Below are 16,472 nucleotides of genomic sequence, written 5' to 3'. Positions count from 1 at the left end.
CTGCAAAATGTCAATATTGAAAGAACGTTAACATCGGAAATGCCGACATTGTCATAATGTCGACATTTCCAAGAGGGTTAGGATTACGGTTACTATTAGGCTAGGGTTAGGAAAAGAGTCAGAAGAAAACAAACATACTAACAACTTCGACATAACATCAGTGTCATCAGAGTTTTCAATATATCATCATTATAAACATGTTGACACTCATGTCATCAATGTAACTGTTAAACATACATACCAAACCCCATTGTAGTGTTCACAAATTTTCACAACCCATGTAGTTCATCTGTCCTATCTGGGGTGTCGCTCTCTGCTCTGGTGCTTCTAGCACACTTGGGCCTGTATCTCAGTGTTGAGATACAGACCCAAGTGTGCTAGAAGCACTAGAGCAAAAAGCAACACCCATGGCAGGAAAGAGGAATTACACAGGTTGTGACAGGTGCAGGGTGCTAGAATGAACACTACATTCTCTGAATACTGTTGTTTGTCTCGAACGCTTTCAGTAAAAATCCAATAGACAATACTACACCTTTTACTAAGAAGCACAGAGAATAGGTGCAGCTCAGACCTTTTTAAAAACTTTGCACCTTCTTTCATTCAGAAAAGAAATAACAAATTACTGAACATCAGTATTAGCTCTTAAATTGAAACTATTGCTTAACCCAGGCATGTCCAAACTGCGGCCCACCAGCTGTTGAGAAACTACACATTCCAGCATGCCCTGACACAGCTTCAGCATTCTCTGACAGCAAAACTGTCAGGGCATGCTGGGATATGTAGTTTCACAACAGCTGGAGGGCCGCAGTTTGGACATGCAAAAAAAGAATTAGAAATTAGTAAATTTATACAGTACCTACCAAACTGGATTGCTACTAAATATCAGGTTGCAGAATGTGCAGTAGATCTTTTACCTTTGAGTTTAGCAACCAAACCCACCCTGCTAGAGGGTATTCATTGTAAGGCTAGCTACCTACAGCAGCCTCCTTTCCTCTTCCATAGTGCTTTTTATATACTTTGGAAACCAGTGTAAAAAGTGATTTGTGGGTCAGTGTGTAACCCACATTAGTAGACCCGAAGCTTTTCATGCACTATTAAAACAAATAATTATAATAATAATCTTTGATGCTTCCCATCATTAATATGTATGCATTTGTGTTATTACTTAGCTCCAGCACACCGTTCTGTGCCCATACCCTGTCTGCCCCCTCTGGTAAATGCATGTCTCTGCTCTCTCCCATTGCTGAATGCCAGCGATTCCTTTTGCAGTGTGGGCAGGAGAAACTGTCTTTTCTCTCTTTTCTTTCTCATTCTTTTTTTTCCCCCTCCTGCTCTTTCTCCACCCTCTTTTTCCCGTCTCTCCTCCTGGTTCTTTTTTTTTTTAATCCTTTTATATTAGAAATAATTTCCTTTAGCATAACCCACACCCTCTCCTAGCTACAGGCAGAAACCATGCATTAAATCAAGGTAAGCCCTTTTTATTATTATTCCATGTCACACCAGTAGCACCTTCTCTTTAATTTGCTCTGCAATAGGAGATAGTGATGACGATGATTTCTTATTACTATTATTATTATTTGAGAACTGTCTGCTGCTCTGCTTTCTATAGAATCCAGAAGAGATCACTTTGGCTGGAGCTGCTAAGACAACCTGTTGTGGTGACAGCTTCAGGAAATTGCTCTCTTAACAAATCTCGCTGACAAAAGCATCTCAGATTTTATTTCTTCTAGCAGAAATCATTTTAGGCTTTTTATGTGTTTGTGTTAATGACAAACCAATAGTTTAATAATGTTTAACCATTGGCTGATTGAATCCTTAGTTTAATATTTCTATACATTGCATTTAAAAGAAAAAGTGCTTGATAGAGAAATGAATGGAGTTTACAGCTACCTTACATATGAACGGACTGCAAGTAATCAGAATGCATCAAATTACAATAATGTGCATGTGCATTCTTCATGTAATATTGCATGTTCTGCAGCTCAGAAAGAAAGATGACAGTTATCTGTTTAATCAGTTAAACTGAAGTACATTATAATAACAGATAACGCTATGCATTTATTCACATGTACTGTTATGTGTTGTCACCTGCCTTAACATCTTCCTATACTCAGTTTACAGATTAGATCAGAGTTTACAATTAGACCTCTCGATCTGCCATAGTTTAGTAATTAAAACAATGAAGTCTTTTAACAACTTTACAGGGGCGCACGGTGTCGGCTCTTACTTGCTATTTATAATCTTGCAAGGTGATTTGCATTTATCCACTGAGTGGATACGAAACACTAACTTCACTGCCGCATTCCAGTGTTAACATTGTAGATGTAAGGTCTCTTTATTTTTCACTTGACAGATAATTGTGTGTTCATGACTCTCCTTTTTTTTTTTTCTTGACTGTTCTGATCATGTTTTTTTATTTTTATTCTGGTTTGTAGTATTCATCATTGCTATGACAACTATATTTTAGGGTTCAGAAGTAGGGACACAAATACGCACTGGCTTCACAAAAATCCAATTAATTTAAGTAAGAATTTGGTTCTGTGTAGCTTGGCTCAGTGCTTGATCATCAAAGTCATTTGAAAAGCTCCCCAACACTGTGCCAGAAGATACTGATTTACTTAGTGTGTTATTATAGTGTGTTATTATAAAAGCATGGCTCTTGTTGCAAATGGTCTGGGTAAGAGGCAACCTATTGCCCTTCGGATGATGTAAAACTACTGCACACTCCTAAAGGCTATCAGGGCAGGAATCACAGGTTTACTCTTGTCTAGGTTACAGGTTCTCAGACTCGGTCCTCAGGACCCCAAACAGTTCATGTTTTCCAGGTCTTCTCACAGAATCTCAAGTGAAATAATGACCACCACCTGTGGATGTTTAAAAATGTGTCAGTGAGAGTAATGAATATACCTGTGCACCAGGCTTGGTGACCTGCAGGGCGTGAACTGTGTTGTGTCCTGTGGACCAAGTTTGAGAACCACTGGTCTAGGTTATGCATGCCCCTCTATTAAGCATCTTACTAGCACTGAGTAATTGAAAGTAAGACTGGCAACAGGTGCAAAGTAATAGATTAGATTTCCGAAACCCTGTCTATTGTGTAATTACCAGAACAGTCTTTGCATTTCAATTTGCTAGTGAATCCATAAGCATACCAATTTTTGAGAACTCTGTTAAGAACCCTGATCCTGAATTTGCTAACTGCAGCCTTTGGATTAATCCATGCTTAGCCCCCACATTTCTGCTGTAGATCTATTTGCTCACATACCCTTATCAAGCACAGCTTTCAGAAACTCTTGGGTAGAAGCTAATAAACCAATTTCTGCTGCTCAGATGAACACCTGTTGGTGGGTTGTGTCTTCATCAAGGCTTGATTGACAGCATTTTTCCCATGAGATTGTAGCTCTTTGCTGCACTGCCCCCTGCGGTAGGCAAGTGGTCTTGAAAGAGCCACCAATAATTAAAATGACCCCCTACATCTTATGCCACCTGCTAATAGGCAGCATGCAATCACTCATTTGGATCCTTGTGGGGAACAGTGGGAGATTTTGCATTATTTAAATCCTTGTGGTCCTTATAGAATGTCTGTTTGTTGTGCTATTGGCTTTGGTATAAGATGTAGGTACGGTAGCACTCTCCTTCAGCCTGTGTGTCATGCATTTTCTATACTGTGCTAAGAAAAGGCAGCTCAATGCAAGATGCTATAAGAATATATTGGACAGAAATAATTACTGCTAGGACTTGCTCTCAACAAGTGTGCATGGCAACTGAGAATTACAGCGGATACGTAACATACAATCAATAGCTCTTATTTGTGCAGAAACCGGAGGATGACTTCTTTAGTGACACAGAACTACCTTTAACCCCTTCACCGCCACTGTGGCTGGTGGGGGATTATTGTAACTGGTTTAAGACCAATGAGGTAAATGAAGTCTGACATAGAGAATGAGTACATCGTTGTGAATGTGTACTGAATGCTTCAGTATTTACACTGGTAATATCAATTATCCAAGGATTATTCAATATGTTAGCCTTTTATGGGGCAGATGTATTAACCTGGAGAAGGCATAAGGAAGTGATAAACCAGCGATAAGGGCAAGGTGATAAACGCACCAGCCGATCAGCTCCAATATGTAAATTAACAGTTAGGAGCAGATTGGCTGGTGTGTTTATCACCTTGCACTTATCACTTCCTTATGCCTTCTCCAGGCTTAATACATCTGCCCCTATGTCTTACATGTTGATGCATTTAAATTCCAAACCTATCCACCTCACACCTAGCGATGAAGTGAAAAAGTAGAAGATTGAAAATCTTATTTCTAAATAAATAATAGATTTTGCTGTATAGTATTTTCCCCATTGTACTAGCTCCGAGAATGTGTCTCCTTATAAAAGTTATAAACCAGTGATTTGTTCCCAAGTGCCCAGTGTGGCAGTCTTCATCATCTCATTATGTAGTGTAAGGATTTTCTCATTACACTGTGAATGAAGGCATCATGTCTGTAGTCTGTCAGAAGCTGATTATCTCTGTATGATGCATGGGGTGATCAGTTTCGCATATTATGGAGGACCGATAAATGTCTCCAAGCATGCTCACCCATTTCTTTCATAGTGTATAACTTACCCGTGAGGTGTTTCATAGTACAGTAATGTATGATTAATGGTGAACTACGTGATAATGCCAGGAGCTTCCATTGTGGTAGACTGGGTGTTTTTCTAGGTGACCTTTTTCAGAAATATATGTAAGTCCTCATACACTGTTGTGCAGGTTGTGACAAGTAGCCGCTCACAGAGCGCCAGGTCCAAGGTGACTTGGTGGCACCAAATATCTCTCTTGCTCAAAATTTGCGTCTTATTCGGATAAATAAAAAAACTGAGCGCAACAAGATTACTTTGCTAGATTGCGCTGATCAATTTGATGTGTGACATTTGTGTATCTATGTGGAACTGATACTATATGTATGCAGGGGTGTTTCTAGAGAGGAGGAGGCCGAGTGCAGGCTCCGTCTGGGCCCCCAACTCTCTAGCCGACGGCACTGTATTTTAGTCCCAGGGTCTACAGCGCATGAGCAGATCGCTGGGAAGAAGGCACTGTGGCCATTTTCCCAGTGACTTTCCTACTGCGCATGCGCGAAACACCGGGAAAATGACGCCGCAACATTTTCCTAGTGATTTCTGCAGCGTTGCTGCTGCTTTGCTGGACTGGAGGGTAAGTATTATGGGTGAGGTGTGAACCCCACTGGACCTCGGGGGCCCGTGTGCACTGCACACACTGTACTTATTATAAATACGCCACTGTATGTATGAGACAAGTTCCGTTGTGCTTCAATTGTGACATTGTACATGTTTAAAACTAATTCCTGTGCAGTTAAAGTTGCGGTTCCGCGTCTCTGGTACACTTTGAGTGGCGTTTCACTAAGATGGTGATGCCAATAAGATGCAGAAAACTATAGTAAGCTGTACCTCTTGGAGCATCTCCGTTGCACCAGACGTCTCGCGCTGTATGGTGTATATGTGTATAAGGAGTAGGACGCTAGGTGTATGAGGACACAACTATATCCGGTTGCATATACAGTATAATGATAAGGGATCCTTTGTCATGGGATTGCAAGGGCTGACCCTTTTTCGCACCCAAGTAGCTTAATTTTCCATAATGTAGACTCTTGGGGAAATGAAAAGAATCGAGGATATGACCTATACAGTAACTTGGGGATCAGGAACCAATGATGCACAGTATTGGGTGGATATGAAGGGCTGAGAAAACATTAGGTCATGTGGGTCTCCCAATTTTTCATTTTAAAACATTCCAGTGGCAATTATTGCGTAATGTTCCACTCAGGGACACAGCTTTGTATAAGAAAACTGCTCTTATGTGTTCATGACAGTTCTTCTTTATCTCCCAATTGAATAGCAGCTATCTTACAAGCTACTTATCTAAAATAGGTCTATCAGAAGTGAATAGCTTAGTACTGGATTGCTCTTATAATGAGGTAAGCTAAGATAGCTGGCTTCCTAGGCAGCAGATTTCAAGTAAAGCAAAGGTAGGGAATTGCTCGTAATTATATTGTGTGTCTGCAGTCACTACTGTATGTCGCCGTTTTACATTTTGACATTCGTAATGTCGACAGCAAATGGGTTGACACTGATACTTTGTTAATGTCAACACCTGCAAACTGTTGACTGTGACAGAATATCAACAGTGGAAATGCCACCAGTGGGGGTCATTCAGACCTGATCGCACGCTAGGATTTTTCACTGCGCTGCGATCAGGTCAGAACTGCGCATGTGTATGCACCGCAATACGCAGGCGCCTCGAACGGCTACAAAGCGGATCGTTGCTGGGCGATGGATTATATGAAGAATCCATTCGCACAGCCGATCGCAAGGAGATTGACAGGAAGAAGGTGTTTCTGGGTGTCAACTGACCGTTTTCAGAGAGTGGTTGGAAAAACGCAGGCGTGTCCAAGCGTTTGCAGGGCGGGTGTCTGATGTCAATTCCGTGACCGGACAGGCTGAAGTGATCGCAGCGGCTGAGTAAGTCCTGGGCTACTCAGAAACCGCACAAAATGTTTTTGTACTGCTCAGCTGCACCTGCGATCGCACACTTCCAAAGCTAAAATACACTCCCCGGTGGGCGGCGACTATCTGCTCGCAGCAGTGCAAAAAACTCCTAGCGAGCGATCAGGTCTGAATTAGGCCCATTGTTATAATAATGTCAACAGAACATCCACATTGACGAGATGAATGTTGACATGGTTAAATGTCGAACATGTCGACATTATGACCAAGTCTATATGGTGATTTTAACATTGTGATTCTGGAACATATATTAGGGTTTTATCCTCACCAGTAGCTGGTGAGGAGTTCCTGCAGTATACGCATGCTGACAGCATATGTACATTCTGCTGTATTATTATCCTTTATACGGACAATGTTTATAAATGTTTATGCAGCAGCAGCCATAGTGCCCATATGAGCAGCGGAGTGACCAAACCCAAAGGTTTGGTGCTGTTGTTGGTAGTAGGGAGGAGATGATGGTATAAGTGAGGAAAAGCACATGAGGTAAGAGGTTGCAATGTAATGGCTTTCAGCCAGAGAGGGTCTTGCAAAACCTATCTAGCTATAGATTGGTATTTTGTAACGCCACCTGAAAATGGTGATGCCTAGCTATTAAAAGAAAATCTTTTCAGTCAGGGGTGTTTATAGAGAGGAGAGGGTCCATGTGAAGGATCCCATTGGGCCCCTTCTTCTCTGTCAGTGCAGGAGACTCCAGCTTTACACCAGAGTCTACTGTACCTTTTTCCCAGGGACAGTGGCGCTGATTTATGTTTTTGCTGGTGGGTGCTCAGCTGCCGCATGATGTAATTACGTCACGCCGTGGCCACACACGCAAGAGACCAGGAGGCTGACTGTGAGCTGGGGGTGGAGCCGTGGGCTGAGGAGTTTTCAGCTCACAGTCAGCCTCCTGTTCTCTTGCGTATTCGGCAGCTGCGGGTAGTGTCGGCTGGGGAAGCTGCATTGCTTGGGGCTCCGCTGAGACTATGCTGCGCTCACCCCCGCTGGCAGCTCATTGATACACCGCGGCGGTGACTATAAAGAGCCCTGGCCACTCCCTCCACTTGAGCTTTCACATGCCCTACCACTAACTGCACAGGACTGGTCGGGTGGCCCCGTGGGTGCTCGTAATTTTTTGTGGGTGCTCGGGCCCGGGAGCACCCACGGAATCGGCGCCTATGCCCAAGGACATCTGTACTGCGCATTCGCAAATCACCAGGAAAATGGGCACCGCTTTACCGACCACCACAGGCAGGGTCAGCATATTTATATGGGTACAGGGTGTGCAGTGTGGGCTCCCCTGGACTTAGGGGCTGGTGTGCATGGCACACCTTGCACCAATATAGATACACCAATGTTCTCAGTGCTTTCTAAATTCTGGTAAGCCTCCATGCTCTTAAATCTCCATAGGGACAGAGGTAATCAGCGCAAACTAATACACCAAGCTTTTGATCTGGGTTATTGCTTGGTCTACCCAGGTCACAGCTTGGTGTAAAAGGGTCCTTGAAAAATAACCCAGGACGAGTGACCAGGGAATCCAACGATGCAGTGTAGACAGCTCGACCCTGGTTATCCGACCCGGGTCATGCTTAAAAGTTGCTGACTGGCTGTGTATGCAGAGGTCCGCCTCAAGGGTGGGGCTGTAATACCCCTTTCACACCGCACAAATAACCCGGTATGTTGCCGGGTCAACGAGGGTCGATGTGCGGTGTGAAAGGGGTAAGTCTCGAATTTCTGGTTCACCTGACCGGTATTTCAACCGAGGAATAAAGCATGGTTATTCCCGGGTCAGGTGCAGTGTGAACGGGCTGCCGGGTCGATGCGACCCGGGACCCAGTGGCGTCACAAGGGGGGTGCGGCCCGCTCCCGGGTGTCACCCGCCGAGGGGTGACACCAAAATGCCGGCTCCTGCAGAGTGACAGAAGCCGAGTGCTGCACTGTTATATTATGTGCAGCACTCGGCTCCTGTCACTTTGTAGGAGCCAGCACTGCAGGGACAGCACCTCCCGAGAGTCAGCCCTCACCTCCCACACCCCCCAGTGGAAAAAAAAACGGGTGTCGGGACGCGAAGCCCCGCCCCTCCGCAAAGCCCCGCCCCCTTTGCGTACATGCAATGGTTTAAAAACGGGTTCCGCCCGCGAAGCCCCGCCCCTCTATTTAAGCCCCGCCCATTCCTGCGAAGCCCCGCCTCTTTTATCCTCGCTGCCGCACCGGGTGTCACAGAGGTGAGTGACGCCTCTGCCGGGACCCATTCACAGTATAGGCAGAGGCGGCGTTAGAGGGACAGGTAGTGCATGGAGATGATCTGATCTCCAGGTGCTGCCTCCGCACACGTAGCCGCTGACGTCACCAACCCGGCAATTTGCCGGTATGTTACCGCCAGTCTGAAAGGGGTCTCAACCGGGTCGCACCCGGGAAGGACCCGTGCACAAGTCCCAGGTGCGACCCGGTATAGAGATGTGAAAGCGGTTTGAGTGACATTCAGTGTAAATGGGGCTGACCTGGGTCCAATGTCCAGTGTGAACAGGGTGTGACCATGGTCTGACCCAGGTTGGAACTGTGTTTAGAAACCTGGGTTGAACCCGGGTTTTTGGTGTAAAAGTGGTATTAGTGAGTGCCAGAATTAATCTGTTCATAGGGGGCGGGATGTACTAAAGTGAAAATTTGGTTTTTGGGGGGTTTTACCGCATTTTCAGATGTACTACTGCCTGGCACCCAGGTTTTCGGTACGTATGCTGGCGTTGCCCTATAAAAGCCTATGGGCTTCTTTCCGCACTCATCCTGAGGGATCTAATCGGATTCCCCGCTACCCCCCCTGTACCCTTGTGTGCCTAGCGGAAGAGGCCTCCGTCTGTAGCTCTGTCCAGCACCCAGCTCTGGGCACCGCCCGCGGGATATCCTCCTGCTCCAGCCGCCCTCCTCCTCCGGCCCCGCCTGGCAGCAAATCGTCATGCCATACAGACACCTCCTTTCCCAGCCCCAGGCTGCGCTGATTGTTGCAGCCTGTGGTGGCAGCAGCACGGGAGGTACCGGCGTCTCTGTCCCTCCTTCCCCCGGAGTCACACCCGCCTCCTTTCCTCCAGCAGCAGAGGCAGAAGCCGGCATCGCAAAGGACAGCTTTTATTGGTAAGAGCTGTCCTTTGCTATACTGATCGCATATGTTAGTACATATGCGATCCGTATGTAGGCGAAGTGTGGCGGAATACTCCGCCACACCATAGTACATCCCGCCCAGTATGAGAAAAGTTGAGAAAAGCCCTTTCTCTGGGGAACAACGGAAGTATGGCTTATCACAGCCTAATAAATAGATCCCTTAGATACTTAAATATCTTTTGGATAAAGGACTAAAAAATCTATTTATTAAGGGCAAAAAAGCCTAAATCCTGCGATAACTAGACTTTTTAACTGACTATGAATCAAACAGTAGTTTCCCTTCTGGTGAAGACAATTAGTGGTTGAGTAGCTATTGTAGCAATAGCCTTCCTGGGGAGCCTCCTGCGATGCAAAGCTTGGGAAAGCCAATCATTTATTATTTATTAACAGTTACTTATATAACGCCAGCATTTCACGTTGCGCTTCACATTTGGATCATGAACCGTTGCTGTTCTCTGATTGCTGACTCCATGTCAGGATGGCATCAGCCATGGGTACCCACAGGAAAAAAAATGCTTTATTTTTAAAAGAAAACATTTTGTCCGTTCATTTTTTTTACATTTTTCACATATTTTCTTTTTCTTTTTAACATCTTCACTCTTACTGCTGCCGGCAAGTTTTGCAAGTACTGTAATTGAGTTGAGTAATTGAGATGATTTAATACATAGTTCACTAATGAGCTTACAGTCTAATTATTTCTGACATATTCATATTGATAATTTAAAAATTTTAAGAATGCAAAAGTACTAATAGCAGCTGAAAGTATAAGTGCCTGATTCCCCATATGCTGCTTGATTTGTCTTTAACTGGGGAGCTTCCCATAAGAGGAATGAAGGCGACGGCCCGGGGCCAGCCACATACTGTATACTATGTTATACTATATTACATTATTATATCTTGATTCAAATTAACTTTATTTGGTTCTCTCACTCGCAAACATAAATATGGTTATTTCTTTTAAGATATATATGATAGCTACACTTGTATATTTCGATTCCTCAATTTACTAAGCCAGGATAATAATGTATATATGAGCTTACGAGGAATAATATATTGAGGCACATTGTCAAGTGTTAGCTTTGTTTAGATAGAACATGTTCAATCACAATTAATAGATTTTACTAAATAATTGTCTTTGTTCTGACGGTATGGGGTGTAAGGTGTGATGCTAGATTAGGTGAAGGAGGAAGGTATAGATAGCAGGGAGATGTGAGGTCTGATAAGGCTTGGGTATGATAAATTATTATTTATTTATATATTATTTATTAACAGTTTCTTATATAGCGCAGCAAATTCCGTTGCGCTTTACAATTGGAAATAACAATGATATAACAAACTGGGTGATAACAAACAGTCATAGAGGTAGGAAGGCCCTGCTCGTAAGCTTACAAACTATAGTGAAATAGGCATGTATACACAAGGAAAGGTGCTACTGTATCTATTGCATAGTTGTCCGCCAGATTGCAAAGGTTCTTGGTGGGCTGTATGATATGGTCATACAGCAATGATGAACCGGGTTCGAGAGGAAGGGAAAGTGAAGAATGAGAAGACATGTGAGGATATGTGTGGACTGTGCAGAGTGGATGCAGTTTGATAAAAAGCTTTATGAAAGTTATGTGGGCGGTTCTGGAATTTTATATGCTTGCCTAAAGAGGTGAGTTTTCAGGGAACGCATGAAGGTTTGGAGACTAGAGGAGAGTCTTATTGTGCATGGTAGGGCATTCCACAGAGTGGGTGCAGCCCGATAAAAGTCCTGCAATCGTGAGTGGGAGCGAGTAATGAGTGTGGATGAGAGACGCAGGTCTTGTGAAGAGCGAAGAGGACGGGTTGGGAGATATTTTGAGATAAGCGAAGTGATGTACGTTGGTGTAGTTTGGTTAATGGCCTTGTGTGTGAGTAAAAGTATTTTATATTGAATGCGGTAGAATACAGGTAACCAATTGAGGGACTGACAGAGTGGATCTGCAGACGATGAACGTCTAGCAAGGATGATTAGCCTCGCCTCTGCATTCAGAATGGATTGTAGTGGTGAGAGTCTCGTTTTGGGAAGACCAGTTAGGAGACTATTGCAATAATCAATGCAGGAGATAATGAGAGCGTGGATTAGAGTTTTAGCAGTGTCTTGTGTAAGGTATGGTCGTATTTTGGATATGTTTTTTAGATGCATGTAACATGATCTTGAGACAGATTGAATGTGGGGAACAAAGGACAGATCAGAGTCAAGGATGACACCTAGGCAGCGAGCTTGTGGGGTAGGGTAGATAGTCGAGTTTTCAACAGTGATAGAGATATCAGGTTGGTACCTACTATTGGCCGGTGGAAATATAATTAACTCTGTCTTTGAAATATTAAGTTTGAGGTGGCGAGATGTCATTCAGGATGAAATGGCAGAAAGGAATTCAGTGACACAGCCCAGTACAGATAGGGACAAGTCAGGGGAGGATAGGTAGATTTGAGTATCATTTGCGTACAGATGATACTGAAATCCAAAAGAGCTGATTAGTTTACCAAGAGATGAGGTATAGATAGAGAGAAGCAGAGGACCCAAGACTGAGCCTTGCGGTACTCCAACTGAAAGAGATAGCGAAGAGGAGGTAGATTCAGAGAAGCTAATTTATTGGGAAAATAGTTATTAACTTAGTTACGATTAGATTTAGGAAAATCACAAAAAATACTTAATTGTTTGCAAATGATTTATAATTGTTTAATTATTTAAAGGCACTTTTCACTATATATAAGTAAATAGAAGGTAAATAGAGAAAATATCAATACATATATAATTCTAAAAAATAAAAACAGAGGGATAAGGGCATCAGCGACCAATGGAACTTAGAGTATTAATCAAATTTCTCATTAAAAAATATATAAATTTATTCTACATACATAAGGACATGAATTTCTAGTTGAGACAATCCCTGCTGGATCCTCCCTCGTCCCAGCAGGGACCAGGGAGGATTTCTTCCAGTTGATGAGCCACCCGTGGGCTTGTAGAAACCGGACCCTCATATCCAGATGACGCAGGAGGAGATCTGGGGAATTTGCCAGGATTAACAAGTCGTCCAGATAACGGACAAAATGTTTTCTTTTAAAGAAAACTTCGTACCCGGGCTTTGCCAGGGTTCCTGACGTATATCCACTAGGTGGTCAGAGTGAGGTAAAACATGTTTAATCACCTTCTGACGCTTGAACCTATCTGGTTTCTTAGGAGGAATGGATGGCTCGGGATCATCCGTAATCTGCAGAAATAACTTAACAGCCTCCAAAAGATCAGGAACATCCACATGTCAACTACCCTCCCCATCAGCCGTATCTGAGTCAGAACCTATGGGGTCAGTGTATGTGCTGTCTTCATCAGACGAGGTATCAGTGACAGCAGTAGATTGTGAGGAGACGAGGTACAAAATGCTCTGTTTCTGGACTTCCCTCTTAATTTATGATTTCCATCACGTGTGTTGAACTAGTTAAATGATAAGAAAGCTGTTTCTTCACAGGTGATGGCAATAATAAATTAAGAGGGAAGTCCAGAAACAGAGCATTTTGTTCCTAGTGGGGCGGGTCATGTTGGAGGGTATGAATAACACCTGACGCACCAAGCCCCCTCAGGTTATAGAATATAGGGATAGCAAGGGATAGCAATATAGGGATAGCAAGTTGAGTGAAAGACACGAGATGGACACCACTCAGCTATCAATGCACACACAAATAGTCACAGTTTGTACAATGCAGAGGTTATTACAGACAATAATACTGCACTGGACTAGCTTACACAGCTATATAGACAATAGATATAACACTACACAGTAAGAAACTGGATGTAGGGTAATTGTACTATAAACCCCTGACTAAATGCACTCTTTCTTACTAACACTGACTAAAAAGGCAGGTAGAATACTTAAGTGTCATGTAAAGGCACAGCGCTGACAACCAGGCGGCTTTACATAGTAGGATTTGCCCAAGCAGTCCCAGGAACAGTGAGCTGAGGAGTAATGGCGCCGCAGACACTGTCAGGGAGTGAGGAAAAGACAGAGATGCAGCTCCAGGGCAGGAACACTTGCTGGAAATGGCACCCTGGGGCTGGGGGAGGGGCTTCAGGTCTAAGCCTTATCCTCCTTGCTGGCAAAACCACCGGGTACTGTGGGCGATATTAAAATTGGTTTTAAGAGAAAACCTGACCTGCGCCCATGCCCTGGTGATCTAGTGGGATCGCCTGTATCCACAGTGTCCAGCGCGCGCGGCCCGTCTCCCACTGACCGTGCCGGATCGCGATAAAGACTGGGTTCCGCGAGCGGGACCCACTTACCACCTCCTGAAGCGCGGCCACGCGATCGTGGAGAGCCCCAGCCGTGTGTGTCTAACATGAAGAAAACCGGAGCCTCCGCTGTAGGTACCCGGCAACCATGGTTCGGGAGTGTACAGCGCCGCTGGGGAGAGCTGGAGCTGCAGCAGAGAATGTCTCAAGACATTTACCACCGCTGCTGCCCTTGAAGTCTTCACTTTTTACCTCATAAAAAGCTTTTCTCAGGGCTGCTTGGACCAGCCCTTCTGTTAAGTGCCTGCTTACTGCAGCACCAACTGACAAACTGAGCTCCTGTGCTGGGAGGCAGGGTGATATAGGAGGCGTCGCTGTGCATTCTGGGAACAGTCAAAGCTTTGAGCCTGTTGGTGCCTCGGATCAAGATCCTACTCCACACCCCATTGTCCAGACTTGTGGAGCCCAGTGTACCCCGCAGCAGAAAAGTTCTTAATTTATATATGGAGGTCAGTATAGGGAGCAATCATGGAGCAACCAACGCGTTTCGTCCGTCAAGACTTCATAATTATATATGGATATATATTCATGGCTATTATATTATATTAAGAATAGGGGTTTAATCACACTAGTAGAAGTTTTTTGTTTGATATAGTTAATAATCACTGAGATGTCTAGATTTACACGCATGTCAAAAAGTACAAAGTAAAAAATATTCAATATAATTCAATGAGATATAATACATTTTATAGATAAAATTAAAAGATAAGAAAATTAAAGGGGTAAAATGATCTGGTTAATAATAGGTGAATAGAGCATACCCAGGGTTTAAGATAGTATCACTATCTCTGCTTAGAAATAGTACGGTAACATACCAGCTGTTAGAATTGTCCTGTTTGTTTTGTCTGTCTTTTTTAATGTATGTGTTGTTTTTTTCTATGTAAAAACTCAATAAAAATAATTAATTGACAGTATAAGTGCCAATTGACCTTATTCAAAGATAGACGCAGATCGCTGCATACACAGCAAAATCTGCGTCCATCAACTCACATGCTGGGGGCCATATGCCTGGCTGCACTGTCAGGCAGTCCGCAGCCATTTTAACGTCACGCAGTCATCCCCCGTTCGGCCTATCCCGCCCCAATGCTGGGTCTTAGTCCCAAGAGCGCCCGCCGCTGTCAATCACATTGCAGCCGCATCCTTCTGGGATGTGGCCACATATTTGAGCCCACGCAGGTACAATGTGGCCACAGTGCTTGTGCAGCACACAGCAGCGTCCATCTCTGAATGAGGCCCAAAGTCTTAATAAATGATGTCTACCTTGTTGGTAGACATAATCATTTTAACCACTTGCCTGGCATGGTCGCATCAGATGTGACCATGCCTGCAAGTGCTTTATCTGACCTGCTCACACAGGATGCGACCAGTTAGATAAACAGTGTCAGCAGCGGCAGGGAAGGAAAACTTCCCTCCGCAGCTGCTGTCAGAGGGACCAGAAGGTCCTTCTGCCTTCCAGCCCCCAGTGTTGCCGTGCTGCCGATCATTGCTGATCTGTCAGCACAGCAGAATCCCCCACCTTTAGCAGCTACAGACAATAGCAGCTGCAGGTAAGTGTAAATCATCGCCCCCAAGCCACCCCTAGACCCCCCCCTGTGTACTGGCAGCTGTCCGGGCTCTAAAAACTAAAGTTGCGATGGTCGCAATGTTACCGATGGTCACAATGTTACCGATGCTCTGATGGTCATTATGTTCCCGATCGATGTTTAGAAACAAAATTTATAAAAAAAATAATATTTTTTTTTTACTAAAATCATTTTGGCTAGAGTTAAATTCATGTTCTTCACCTAATTCACTCAGAAAAAAAGCCGACAATTTTTGAGCGGTTTTTGGGAAGAAAATTGTTAGTTAAATGGTTAACTGAACACAAACAGCACTGGTAATTTAAAATCAATAAGAAAAATCAAATGTGTGTCACTAGAAAAAGAGAGGAGAGAGGGGAGACCACAATTGAAAATAATACGGAATAGTTTATTAAAACAATAAAAATGACCAGTGGTCAGGATATACTAAAGGAAAAATATGTTAAACACCCTGTTTTCATGGGTGTTTACAGCATTTTTAAATGTACTAACCACCAGCCACCTGGTTATTGATGTAGAGGGTAATGCCAGCTTTTTCTGGCGTTACCCTATAGAAGCCTATGGGCTTTCTATCACATGCCACTACCTCCGCTGCCCAGCGCCGCCTGCCCCCCCCCCCCCCCCCTCACCTGTGTACAGAAAGCCTCCCGTCACGCTCCCAGATCCCTACCTCCTCCTCCCTCAGCAACACAGCCAGCTGTTCTTCCAGTTACAGGGAGGAGGAGCCCAGGACTGGCTGCAGACATCACATCTCGAGGCTGGGAGGTGCTGGAGACCCCCATACACCCTCTCACCAGTACAACAGGCTTTGGAGGAGGCAGCTGTTAATGCATTGCGATACTAATCGCATATGTCAGTACATACTGTATGTGATAAGTATC

General features: G+C 44.1%; 1 protein-coding gene across 7 annotated transcripts in view; it reads left to right on the top strand.

Moving 5' to 3' along the window:
* Positions 1-1,393: 1,393 nt before the first annotated feature.
* CACNA1E (calcium voltage-gated channel subunit alpha1 E) overlaps positions 1,394-16,472 on the top strand; it is a 1,569,892-nt gene continuing 1,554,813 nt past the window's right edge. For 5 of the 7 annotated variants that reach the window (XM_063939789.1, XM_063939784.1, XM_063939790.1 and 2 more), the window contains exon 1: positions 1,395-1,467. The gene's annotated coding sequence lies outside the window, so the exon portion shown is untranslated. Of the gene's footprint in view, positions 1,468-16,472 lie in introns of all 7 variants that reach the window. The other 2 variants (XM_063939782.1, XM_063939783.1) reach the window with 1 other exon arrangement.

Source organism: Pseudophryne corroboree, chromosome 9, assembly GCF_028390025.1.
Source record: "Pseudophryne corroboree isolate aPseCor3 chromosome 9, aPseCor3.hap2, whole genome shotgun sequence".
In the NCBI taxonomy this organism is placed as follows: Eukaryota; Metazoa; Chordata; class Amphibia; order Anura; family Myobatrachidae; genus Pseudophryne; species Pseudophryne corroboree.
The sequence above is the reverse complement of the archived record's forward strand: the minus strand, read 5'-3'. Positions and strand labels throughout refer to the sequence as shown.